Here is a 14,358-nt window from a genome sequence, read left to right on the forward strand (position 1 = left end):
GAGTGGGCCAATATGCAAGTGAAGCACTGAACTCACTGTTTTAGAAGTCTGAATACACCCACATTCAAGAGATTTTACTGTTATGTAAATATAAATGTTTGGCTACCTATGAGAGTGGGGATTATGTGAATACAGTAAAATGTTTAAAAGCCTCCTCCTCCCAGTTACCACTTTATTTGCATCATCATTTCTCCAATGCTTTATATAACAAGTTGATCTCCACACAGAGGTATGGTGAAAATAAGTAAGCTAAATGCCACACAGACCTTTGATTCTTAAGACAGTTCTTGAGTCAATGGAGGAGTCTTGCCTCTGAAAAATCCTCTCAGGTTCTATGAGCCATTGTAGGTGATAAAGTTATATACTATCAAGAGATTAATGGAATGTACACGTGGCACAGCTATATTTAAACAACTCATTGCATACGGTGAATGTTTACTCATCTTGTGTCAATAGTAGTCAGTTGAGGTCTCCTCAATTTATTATTGTTGTTACTGCAAGAGGTGGCTATCATAAGGACAGATGGTTTCCAACTTAGGAAGGAATTATGTTCCAAATTTGCTTCTAAGTTGGTTGGTTGACATTTAGAATACATACCCAAACTTCCCTAATGAGCCCACAAATGCCTGTTTAACCCAGAGATATTATTAGAGGTGACTTTCTTTCTGTGCATTAGAAACCATCTGTCAAAGAAGAGGCCTGCAGTACAAATAAGGTAGGTAGAGTGATCCCACAACCAGATAGAATAGTACCCCTAATAGACCGATAGTTCAATATTTAGGTTTCGCTTCTCAGAGTACGTCTATTCCTAACTGTAGATAAAAACAGAAAAAAAGCTTTAGGAAAGCCATGCCAAGATGAAGCAGCTTCAAGTCATTTTCTACCTTTGGGTTCCATGAGGGGAACATCTGCTGTTTCCTCATCCACATCCTAGCCCCAGTTCAGAGCTGCTCAAGCCTGCTTGGCCATCACGAAAGAGGCAGTTGGAATGAACCCAACACCTAATACTAGGTCACAGGCTCTCTCCTTCTCCTTCTGATCTACAGAGGTGGGAGGAAGAAGATAAGTCTAAGAGCTACTCTAAGAAGCAGAAGCCCCAGGATCTTCTTTTGATTCCAGTCCTGAATCGCTATAGGATAAGATGCTGTAAGGGAGAAGTTAAGAAGCCTGTACTGGGGCCATTAAATGCAATATCAATATGAATGTGTAAGACAATAAAATCCACTAGATGAATTACAAGAAGGCTGAAATAGATATACCATGTTCCTAAAAACAACAAAAAACTCAATAATGTGTCAATTTTCCTCAGCAATTCCAATCAAAATTCCAATTAAAATATGATGGAGTAATAGCAACTAGTTTTACCCTCCCACCTTGAATAACTAAAAAGAGAAAATGTATATATTTTAAAAATAGGTTTTAGACATTCAACTTTAGGTGGTGCAGTAAAGCCCAAAGAAGGGAAACAAATAAGATAAGCCTTATCATTGTCCCAGTTTACTCACTGGAGACAGTTTCCAGACCACGATGCAGGGAAGAGAAACCCAAACAGATTCCAGTGGCCTCCCTGAATTGAGTACACAGAGTTGAGCATTTGGGGAGGCCGAGGTAGCTGGAATTCACAAGGCAGAGTACCAAAGAAGAGAGAGCTGCATAGCGAGAGAAAGCTCTGGAAATCTGTACAGGGTTCCCCTCAAGTCTTTAGCTGAGTACTGATCAATATATACATGTGTGGAAAATACCTGAGGCTGGAGAAATAACCGCAAGAAAGGAGCAAAACAATCCTTGAAGCTCTCACAGGGCCAGGAATAGTTAGCTTTCGCATTCTCTAAAATGAAAAAAAAAAAAAAACTTGTATTATATGGGGCATCAAGCAAAGTACTCAGCAGTGTATTGCCTAAAGCTAAAGGCTGGTGCTGCCTAACAAAGCTTTAAAAGCAAACCTTGAAATGATCAAATTACTTCCAAATTACTTATTTGTATTCTAGAACATAGCTCAAGAATATTTAAAAGAATACAAAAATATCTAATGCCCAACAAGGCAAAATTCACAATGTCTAACATTCAATAAAAAACTACAAACCATTCAAAGAAGTAGAAAAATGTGACCTATAATTAGAAGAAAAATCAATAAATAGAAACAGACCCAGAATTGACACAGATGATAGAACTAGTACATGAGGCATTAAAAGAGTTATTATAACTGTATTCCATATATTAAAGAAGCTAGAGGAAAGATTAGACACTTTAAGCAGAGACATAAAAGATATGACAAAGACCCAAATCGAACTTCTAAGATGGAAACTACAATGTCTTAAATGAAAAATATATTGGATAGGGTTAACAGCAGATCAGACACAACAGAAGGAAAAAAAAAAGGGAAACATAGAAGACAACAGTAGAAATTATCCAAATGAAACACACAAAGAAAGAAAAGCTGAGTGAGAAAAAATAAGAACAGAACATTAGTGAGCTGCGGGACAAATTTGAGCAACCTACTATGCATTTAATTGGGGACAGAGAGAAAAAGAGAATTATAAGAGCTCTTTTTTTTTTTTTCCAAACTATGATAACCAAAATAAACATTCCAATGGAAAAATCAGAGCATAAAATGAAGGAAATCTCATAGAGTGTAGAGCAAAAAGACAAAGAGGCAGACAACAAAAAGGATAAGAAAATTAGAAATGCCCAATATCCAATATCAAAAAGAACACTGGCATGTTGTGAGGTTGTTAACCAACGTCATAAAACAATATGTGTAGTAAAAAAAAAGAACATTTCAAGATCTATCCTTAAGTACAATGTTGTCAGTGATAGGATAATATTCATACATCTACAAGGAAGGTCAGTTAATATGACCATTATTCAAATTTACATGCGAAAGTTGGGAAAAAAGAACAAGGATCAGTAGTTGGAAAATATGGATTTGGTAATAGAAATGATGCCAGAGATCGAATGATAGAATTTTGCAAGACCAATGACTTATTCATTGCAAATATCTTTTTGCAACAACATAAACAGTGACTATACACATGGACCTTGCCAGATGGAATACACAGGAATCAAATTGGCTACATCTGTGGAAAGATACAATGGAAAAGTTCAATATCATCAGTCAGAACGAGGCCAGGGTTTAACTATGGAACATACCATCAATCACTCATATGCAAGCTCAGGTTGAAGCTGAAGAAAATTAGAACAAGTCCACAAGTGCCAAAGTACAACTCCACCTGAATTTAGAGACCATCTCAAGAATAGATTTGACGCATTGAACACAAATGACCGAACACCAGACGAATTGTGGAACAACATCAAGGACATCATACATGAAGAAAGCAAAAGGTCATTACAAAGACAGAAAAGAAAGAAACCACCAAAATGAATGTTAAAAGAGACTCTGAAAGTTGTTCTTGAATGTAGAGCTGCTAAAGCAAAAGGAAGAAATGATGAAGTAAAAGAGCTGAACAGAAAATTTCAAAGGGCAGCTCGAGAAGGCAAAGTAAAGCATTATAACGAAATGTGTAAAGACTGGGAATAGAAAAACAAATGGAAGAATACACTTGGCATTTCTCAAGCTGAAAGAACTGAAGGAAAAAATGCAAGCTTTGAGTTGCAATATTGAAGGATTCTGCTGGGACAATATTAAATGACGCAGGAAGCATCAAAAGAAGATGGAAGGAATACACAGAGTCACTGTACCAAAAAGAATTGGTCTATGTCAACCATTTCAGGAGGCAGCATCTGATCAAGAACCAACCGTACTGAAGGAAAAGGTCCAAACTGCACTGAAGGCATTGGTGAAAAACAAGGCTCTAGGAATTGATGGAATACCAATTGAGATGTTTGAAGAAACAGATGCAGCACTGGAAGCACTCACTTGTCTATGCCAAGAAATTTGGGAGACAGCTACCTGGCCAACCAACTGGAAGAGATCTGTATTTGTATTCATTCCAAAGAAAGGTGATCCAACAGAATGTGGAAATTATTATCATTAATATCACACCCAAGTAAAATTTTGCTGAAGATCATTAAAAAGTGGCTGCAGCAGTACATTGACAGGGGACTGCCAGAAATTCAAACCAGATTCAGAAGAGGACTTGGAATGAGGTATATCATTGCTAATGTCAGATGGATCCTGGCTGAAAGCAGAGAATACCAGAAAGATGTTTACCTGTGTTTCATTGACTATGTGAAGGCATTTGGACTGTCTGAATCACAACAAATTATGGATAACTATGAAAAAAGATGGGAGTTCCAAAACACTTAATTGTGCTCATGAGGAATCTGTACATAGATCAAGAGGCAGTTGTTTGAACAGAACAAAGGGATACTGCATGGTTTAAAGTCAAGAAAGTTGTGTGTCAGGGTTGTATCCTTTCACCATACTTATTCAATCTGTATGCTGAGCAAATAATCCAAGAAGCTGGACTATATGAAGAAGAACAGGGCATCAGAATTGAGGAAGACTCATTAACAGCCTGCAATATACAGATGACAGAACCTTGCTTGCTAAAAGTGAAGAGGACTTAAAGCACTTACTGATGAAGATCAAAGTCCACAGCCTTCGGTATGGATTACACCTCAACATAAAACAAAAATCCTCACAACTAGACCAATAAGCAACATCATGATAAAGGGAGAAATGATTAAGGTTATTTAGAATTTCATTTTACTTCAACACCCACGGAAGCAGTAGTTAAGAAATCAAAGGATGCAGTGCATTGGGCAAATTTGCTGCAGAAGACCTCTTTAAAGTGTTAAAAAGCAAAGATGTCGCTTTAAGGACTGAGGTGTGCCTGACCCAAGCTACAGTGTTTTTAATCACCTCACTTGCACGTGAAAGCTGGACAATGAATAAGGAAGACTGAAGAATTGATGCCTTTGAATTACGGTGTTGGAGAAGGATATTTAATATACTTGGAAACCCTGGTGGCGTAATGGTTAAGTGCTACAGCGGCTAACCAAAGGGTTGGCAGTTCGAATCCGCCAGGCACTCCTTCGAAACTCTGTGGGGCAGTTCTACTCTGTCCTATAGGGTCGCTATGAGTCGGAATCGACTCCATGGCACTGGGTTTGGTTTTTTTGGGTTTTTTTTATGAACTGCCAGAAGGACGAACAAGTCTGTCTTGGAAGAAGTACAGCCAGAATGCTTAGTAGAAGCAATGATGGTAAGACTTCATCTCAGGTACTTTGGACATGTTATGAGGAGGGACCAGTCCCTGAAGACGGACATTATGCTTGGTAAGTTAGAGGGTCAACGAAAAAGAGGAAGACCCCCAACAAGATGGATTGACACAGTGGCTGCAACAATAACATAACAATGATTGTGTTAGGCTCAAGCATAACAATGATTGTGAGAATGGTACGGGACCAGGCAACATTTCGTTCTGTTGTACATAGGGTCACTATGAGTGAGCACCAATTCAACAGCACCTAGCAACAACAATAACAATGGTAGAAGTTAACATATATGCATACAGCCAGCTTACATTCAAACATAAAATAGTGGGAAAATTTTGCAAAAACATTTCTTAGAACAGAAAGACATGCATTTCCAAACTAAAAATAAAAATGCAAAGAACTCCCAGAAAATGAGTACTAAAGACCACCCAGGGCATATTTCCATGAAATTTTAGAATACTAGAGACAAAGACAAAATCCTAAAATCTTCTGTAATTGTTTTTTATGTCAGTAAATGAGAAAGAAAGAAGTCATATTGGAAGAACTGGGACATGGAATGGAATCAGTGTTTTCAACAGTAACACAGGGAGCTGGAAGACACAGACAATCTTTTTAAAAATTCTAAGGAAGATGTTTTTCAGCCTAGAGTTATATATCAAACGAATCAAGTATAAAAGTAAAATAGATGATTAGACATTGAAGTGTTTTAAAGTGTATCTCCCATACCTTCATAACTCACAAGAGGAAGACAGCTTTGAAGTCCAGGAAACAGGGGACCCAACACAATGGAGGAGCTGCAGGAAAAACAGGTTGATGACTTGGCAGTAGGCCTAGGGAGCAGCCAGTCCACAGAGGTGCAGGGAAATAGAGAGTTTCAGGAGGGACGTCTCCAGGGCAAAACGAAACTGACGGATCTCTCAATTCATTTGACCATGTAGAAAATAGTATTGAAATTCAGTGAAGAAGGTGAGATTTGATGGTACATACACAAAATAACTGAAAAACCAAAAAATAGAAAATTAGGTCAGAACAAAATGCTGAGGAAAAACAATTACACTCTACTACTTATATGCTTCAACAATGAACAATGCTTGAATGATTATGATAATGTAAACACTATGATAATATTGATTAAGCAAAAAATATGACATAACAATTGGGAGGGGAGATAAATTCTGGGGGAGGGAGGGCAGTGAAAGAATGTGTGTAAAAGTATTGTATTCTCATCTTCCATAATAGAAAGTTAATAGACTAACGTCCAATAATTGAAAAAGTACGACAAATCAGCATATAAATATTACAAGAAAACTACTTAGAAATATGGGGATAAGTATTTTTTTTACTAAACCTGCTTCAAGAGTTGAAATTGTGACATCTAGGGAGGGAAGGAATGGGCAACTGCCATTTTTTGTTACAGGCTTTGTAGTATACATGATTTTTAAACTACGTAGATAAAAATAAGAAATTTATTTATTTTAAAGGAGGCAAAAATTATTTCAGTGGCTGGCATAGAACCCAAAGGACTCTGCTGGTGCAATGATTAAGTGCTCAGCTGCTAACCGAAAGGTCAGCTGCTTGAACCCACTAGCTGCCCCACAGAAGAAAGACCTGGCGATCTGCTCCCTTGGGGGCAGCTCTACTTTGTCCTATTGGGCCACTATGAGTTGGAATCTCCTCAAGGGTGCACAACGACAGTCTAGTATCCAGTTAATAGCCAATCTCTGTTTGGAGAAGATTTTTAGATTTGTCTTGAATGAACAGAGTAGCTGGGCACTGAGCCCAGGAGGTGAAATGGAAGAGGCTATTGTTCCCTGGATGTGGGCTCTTCCTGACAACACAGGTAGGCTGTTCTGGGAGGTGTTGGGATATTAAAGAGAAGGGCTTAGGGAGCTACATGGAGTTGTTTATAGTGAAAGCCTTCCTCCTCCCACACTGGAAAGCGTGGGGTGATGCCCGGTGAAAACGATCTGGCTCCCGTTTCCCTAGTGAGAACAGCCAGCAGATGGGCGTCTGGTAACCTAAAGCGTTTGCTGAGACTGCCCAAGCAATTGCTCCACCTGGTACTGAGGCTGGGACTGACTCAGGTTTCAGCCATAGGCCTCTAGGGGCTAAAGACAAAAAGCCAGCAGAAAGGGGGTGGGGAACAGAGGTGGAATACCCTGGAGGCAGCTTGGGAGGAGGGAAACTAGGAGATTGTTGATCAGTCTATCCCCTAAGACAAGGGTTCACACACCTGAATGATTCTTAAAAGCTCCAAAGGAGCTTTTGAAAAGTACACATTTATTTCTGGACACGCCCCGAAGTCCACGACTGAGCAGAACCTCCAGGGGTAAGGCCCTGGGTTTTGACGGAGCCCTTCCTGTGACCACCCTTAGAAGCTGGCAGTGCCTGTTCCCAGCAGCCACTGCCATGGCCCCAGGGCCTTCTTCCTGTATGTGAGCTGATTTTCTTCTTTCTTCAGTAGAATTTCAGATGCGATGGGAATTTCTGAAACCCACAAGTCTGACAGAATACTGTTAAAAATCTATTCGGTCATTCTTTGCTAGGAGTTTAACAGCATCTGCCAGTTATGAATTCTTGCTACAGAAAAAGTAGGCTCCTCCTGGGGGGCAGAGGGCAAGAGGCAAAACTCTCTTATAAATTGTTACCATTTTTTATTCCCTCCATTCATCTTCAGTGAGAGTCTCTGAAAGGCAACCAAGAGGTTCAAAGTACAAATATTTTTTCCCCTCCGACAGCCTCCAACCAGTAAACTAGTTAATGTTGTCAACGCATGTGTGTCACAGTAGAACTGTGTTCCATACAGTTTTCAATGACTGATTTTTCGAAAGTAGATCACCAGACCTTCCTTTTGAGGTGCCTGTGGGTGGACTCAAACCACCAACCTTTTGGTTAGCAGCTGAGTGGGTTAACGGTTTGCATTACCCAGGGACTCCAACAGCCTCTAAGATCTGAGAAATGTGGAGTGGAGGCGGAGGGTCACCAGGGGCCCACCAAGCTACTGTGTTTTACTCAGTACCAGGAGATGGCGCCAAAGAAGAAAATGCCTGAGTGGGCTCAGTTTTGTCAGTTACGGTTTTTGGAATCCAGTTTCTTCTTCTCATCCAGATCACAGAGTACTGGGATAACATGAGGGGAATAGTACTGCGCTAAAGGAAGCTTTTGCTTCAAAAGATGCGCAGGCCACGACACCCGTGTTTTCAGCTTTCTGGGACAGCCATAGTTATTTTCCTATAGGGTTTTGGTATCTGTAGTCATAAAGCACCACCCCCCCCGACTATGCCCACCCTAAGTCTAAAATCCAGAATAGATTTTCAATGATGAGGAAGAAAAATGATGACCTTAGAAATTGAAGGTTGGCAGAAGCTTTTAAAAAATAAAAATTTCACCAGGTTATAAACGTTAAGAGGGCAAGAACCACGGCCTCTCTTGTTGACAACTGTGTGCTGAGGAACCAGTGTAATCCTTACCATAGAAAGGGTGCTAGGTAAGTGGTCAGTTAATCAACGAGTGAAGATTTTGGAGCTGTGTGCCAAGGTGTTGGCTAGTGCTGGTCGAAACCACAAGCAGGTCCTCTGCACTTGCTTACTCCTCTTCCCCTGGTCCTTCTCAGGGTGAATGCATTCTCTTCATTCTGATCTCAGCACAATCACCCTGCCGCAGAAAGGTCTTCCCTGACCACTCATCCAAAATTGGTCTCTCCGAGGAGCCTCTACCACATACCCTATTTATTTCCTTAATAGCACCAGTCACAATCTCCAGCTCTCTGATTCACTGATTCATTTATTTATGATTCTTTTATTGTCTGCCTCCTCCACCAGCATGTCAGCTCTGTGAAGACGAGGACCTTATCGATCTTGCTAACCATGCACCCACAGCACCTAGAGGAGGTTCTTGGCACAGCAGCCACTCAAGGAAGTAACATTAAATGACAAGAAGAGGGAAACTTCCCTCAATTCTAAGATGCACTTTGTATTGATTCTGGAACTGGGTTGCCTCTTACAGTTGATGTGCTTATTTGATATAGTATTTCACCCTTGCTGCTCCCTGGAAAGCTGTTAGGGCATCAAGGCTGCTCACGGTGCTGTCTCAGCACCCAGGAAGGACAATACAGAGGATTATCCTGAGCAGAAAGATTATCAAAACAGTTGCCATGGAATCAGCTCCAACTCATGGCAACCCCATGTGTGTCAGAATAGAACTGTGTTCCACTGGGTTTTCAATGGCTGATTTTTTGGTAGTTGATCACCTGACCTTTCTTCCAAGGAACCTCTGGGTGGACTCAAAGCTCCAACCTTTCAGTTAGGAGCTGAGCACATTAGTTGAGCAGAGAGATTATCTACCTTCAAATCTAGGATGCTTCTTCTGAACAACGAGGAGGGTGGAGGCACACCAAAGGGAAGAAAATAGGGAAACCAGTGCCCAGAAATGATTAGAAGGAACGTGGAGCGTGAAGGTCATCTGGAGACAGCTGGGCCGGTCTGCAACGGTCTCCTTCCTGCCCAGGTCAGTGAGAGCTTTCCTTCACCCCCAACCCTCCTTCATCCCAGCTTGCGTGTTTATTCACGTGGCCAGGAGCACACATTTGATGGCCTGAGGCTCTGAGCTGCCAGGGCACCTGGGCCTAGTCCGTGGCTGCCTGCTTGAGCCATGGGCACGGCACAAAGCTAAGGCTTGGGGAATGCCACAGGTTTGAGCAACCATTTAAAGCATTGCTTGTCAATGTGTGGTTTTGCACCACTTGCGTCAGAATCACTCTAAGAGTTTGCATTAAATGCAGATTTCGTAGCCCAACCCACCTAGCATCTGCCTCCAGGAGCAGAGTCCAGGAATCTGCTTTTAAATAAGCTTCCCCACATGATCCTTAGTTGAGAAGTTCTCAAGCATAACAAATGGGAATGGGGAATGATTCATTTGGGAACCTAACCCAACTCCAGGTATTTTCTGGGTTTTCTGTCCCAGGTCTATTACAAATGAGAAAGGAACTCTACAGGTCACACTGCTGGAGGAGCATGGATGATTTGGGCTGAGCTCTTGGGCCTGCCCTGCAGGGCCTGGGAGGAACCAGCAGGGAGCCCTGCTTCAGGGCATCTGCTGCCCGTTCCTAGCTGCAGCCTGACCCCTAGTGGTCAAAGGGAGTGTAAAGTTATACCCTTATAAACTCTGCCCCTACTTGCAGAAGCACTATTGTCAAGACTGTGATTATCTGGGGAGGGGATGATATGCAGTTTACGGAATGACAAATTCCTTGTTTCTCCTCCGTTGCTTTCTCATCCTGCAGTAAGGTAGTCCCCCGGTTAAGAACATCTGACTTACGTACAACCTGCAGTTACAAACCAACCCCTGTAAAGCCTGTTAGATTAAAAATTGGAGGTACACACAACGGTTCATAATAACGAATGGGCGCTACTTTGTGACACGTATCAGAACATTATTATTATTATTACTGCATTATGATGTTAAAGATGTTTTAGTGTGTCTGGAAGTGTTTCCTTAAGGCTCTTTATACATAGAAAGGTACAATATATACAAAGACAAACATTTGAGTAACCAACATTAGGTAAGAACTGTACCGAACCATTCTGACATGTATGAATTCGATTTAAAGACAGACTTAGGAACGGAACTCAATCGTAACCTGGGGACTGCCTGTATTACAGAAGAGGTGAAGTTAGCTCCCTTCTACCTGAGCCAGGGATAAGGAATGTAGCATCTGTAGGTGACATTTTAGCTGAAGTCCTATATTTCATTCAGTGGAGCAAAGGAGGAGAGAAAGGACAATGGAAACTCAGGACTTTTCAGAGTGCATTAATTCTTTTTTAAAGGTTTGGGGTGGGGGCCCAGGGGCCAACATTGGCCGAGGGGCCAGCTTTGCAACACTACACAGCACTGGATGGTGTGCCTGTAGCTTCCATTATTCATGCCACTGCCATTCTTCCCATTAGCCTAGATCACATTCTGCCTCTCACCTGGCGGGAGTTCCTGAAACCACTGGCCTTTATCTGTCCGACTGGGTCTAGGTGTGGCTTACCTAGCATCTGGATACTTAACCTGTTCAACTTGCTAAGGCTGAACCACTCACAGGATGCAAATGTCATAAAAAAAAACACTTCATTCAAATGAGTTTCTCCAGCAATATATCTCCCTCTCCTTTTCCTTTTTAATACTTGGGAATTTAGCAATCAGCAGAAAGAGCTCACCTGACTTGATAAATAACAATATGCTTTTGCATTTCCGTAAGTGAAATATAGAGCCAGATTCAAGGAGTTATTCTTCTTTTGTCTAGCAATCACAAAGAGATTTAGCCTAACGAAGGTATCAGAAACAGAAAATTTCATGAGAGTACCATGGGATGGGAAGTGCACCGTCTGGGTCAGGGGCCTAGAGCTGTTGTTGGGTTGACTGCGTGCAATTCACTCAGTCATTTAATGGACTTTACTGAGGGTCCTCCATGAGGTAAGCATTAAGCTGGGTGCTAAAAATACAAAGAAAAGTAGAACATATGGCTCCTATCCTCAAGTTGTTTTCAGGAGCTTGTAGGAGGCAAGAGAAAAGGCATATAAACCAACCAAAACAGTAGAATCAATTCCAATTCATGGTGACCCCATGTGTTGGAGAATAGAGCTGTGCTTCAAAAGGTTTTCAAGGCTGTGACCTTTTGGAAGCAGATCACCAGGTTTTTCTTCTGAGGCACCTCTGGGTGGGTTCGAACTGCCAATCTTTTGGTTAATCATTGATCACTTAACAATTTGCACCACCAGGAACTCCATACATATAAATCAAAACTTATCAAACTACTTGAATCATGAAATGAGAGAGAGGTGAAGTTTACCTCCTTCCACCTTGAGTATTTCTCTGGCATACTTAGCTCTTTGATTGGCTTCATGTTCATCGTCATTGTTGCTCACAGTCATAGAACACAGAGTAGTACAGTCTCTTAATTTTTGCAATAATTCTATGAGGCGGCTACTGTTATTAACTCCCATTTTAGAGCCAAAGCAATTAAGACCTTACTTAGATCAGATCGTTTGCCCAAGATCAAATAGCTGGTAAGTGGTGGAGCTGGTCCTGGAAACCCAATCAGCCCAACTCCAGATCTTAGGCTGATAACCACCAGGGGAAATGTCCTCAAGGTCTTCCATCTCTATTATTGTTTCTGCTGCTCTTTTGCTTACAGTCAGCTTCTCATCCTTTTCACTTACAAAGTTATCTCTACCCACTCACCCATCCTGATATTCTGTCCTCCTGTCTCAGAGGACAAGGCACACATCCACTTGTCAAAGCCAATCTATCACACCATCCCTTCTTCTTCAACCCTCTTAGGACCATGTCCACTCATCTCCTTTCTTCTGGACTTTCAATTCATCACACTCTACTGATTCCTTCCCCTCAGTCCATAAACATTTCCAAGTCTCTTCTAAGCAAAACCACAAATAAATAAACATAACAAAAGCTTCCCTTACCCTGTATCCACCTTAGCCTTGCCCAGTCTCCACCCCACCAGCCATCACTGCATCTTCTACCTCTTCCCTCTCCTTATCCAGCATCATCCAAAAAATAATAATATTGCCTTACTGTCTCTACTTTCTTAACTTCCATTTGCTCTTCCCTTCACTGCCAACTGATTTCTGCCATCTTTTACTTACCAAATACTGTGGATAGTTTTCAGTCTTCATTTTGCTGTTCCGCTCTCCTGCCTTTGAGACCATTGAATTCTTCCTCCTTGAGGGTCTCCAATCATTAGGTGTCTATGGCAATGCATTTTCCTTCTTATTCCTTTCTGACCAATTCTTCTCTGTCGCCTTCATCAACTTCTCTTTCCAACAGCTTCTCTTCTGCTAAAGAACCAGTTGCCGTTGAGTCGACTCTGATTCATGGTGACCCCATGTGCGTCAGAGTAGAACTGTGCCCCACAGGGTTTTAAATAACTGATTTTTTGGAAATAGAACAACAGGGCTTTCTTCCAAGGCACCTCTGTGTGTACTTGAACTTCCAATCTTTCGGTTAGCAGACAAACATGTTAACCATCTGTACCATCTGGAAACTTCTCTTCTGCTACTCATCCCTCAAATGTTGGTGTTCCCAGAGTTCCCCCTTGATCCAGGACAAGCCTTACCCACTCTCTTGTTTTTAAAATGACACCTATCAGTTGCTATCTCCCAAATCTGTATCTCCAGCCTAGGCTCTCCCTCAAGTTCGGATGTGTATATCTACCTGCCAGCTCGTCATCTCCACCTGGATGTCTTCTGAGCACTTCAGACACAACAGGAAAAAAATCCAGTTTCATCACCTTCTCTTCCAAACCAACTCTTTCTCTAAGAGTCTCTATTTCAGGTGGTGATACCACCATTTCCTTAGTCCTTTGAGCTAGAAACTTAGGAGTCACTCTTGAGTCACAATCAGTTGATGGGGTGCTCTTGAGTGGGCCTTCTAAATGCTCCTCTACAGCTTTTACCACTGCTCTGTTCAGGCCATCATCACCTTTTGCCTCAATTACTGGAGTAGTGCCCTAATTGGTTTCCCGAGTCTAACTCACGGCAACCTTTGGTTCTTAAATCTGCCCTCCAGCACTCTATTTAAAATATGAAGCTGTCTTCAGCAAATATTTCAGTGACTACCACATACAGCAAGCCCTTGATTTAACAGACCCCCATGATCTAGCAACTGCTCATCCCAAGACCTTCCTCTTCAATGACTTTCTGCATTTCACTCTCTAACAGAACTGCCCATGGTTCCTTGCTTGCATTATGCTGTCCCTAACTTCTGCCTCTCATGCAATGCTCTCCTCACCCCAATCCTCTACCCACACAGGCCTCGCTAACTCCTGCTCATTCTTTGGGAATCATCTCTAACCAACCTTCCCCACTCCCTTGGGTTTATATCCCAATTATTTGTCTGTACCACAGTTGCTCAAGATTTCATGGGAAAGATGGTAACAAATTTAAGAGCAAGACATCTAATTACTTTAGGCAATCAAAATATTTTCTTGCTTACAAAATGAGATTGATGAGCTACTGAGGCGGTATCAAAAATGTTTTGGGTTCCATGATCTGCCCTCATAAGCTGTTCACGTTCTAAGTGAGAAGGGAAGGCTTGAACACTAATGCACTGTTAAGCGAAGGCCGTGTGGAGCCATGACCTTGGTATATGCAAGGCGGGAGGAAGACTCCCATCCTT

Source organism: Loxodonta africana, chromosome 10, assembly GCF_030014295.1.
Source record: "Loxodonta africana isolate mLoxAfr1 chromosome 10, mLoxAfr1.hap2, whole genome shotgun sequence".
Lineage (NCBI taxonomy): Eukaryota > Metazoa > Chordata > Mammalia > Proboscidea > Elephantidae > Loxodonta > Loxodonta africana.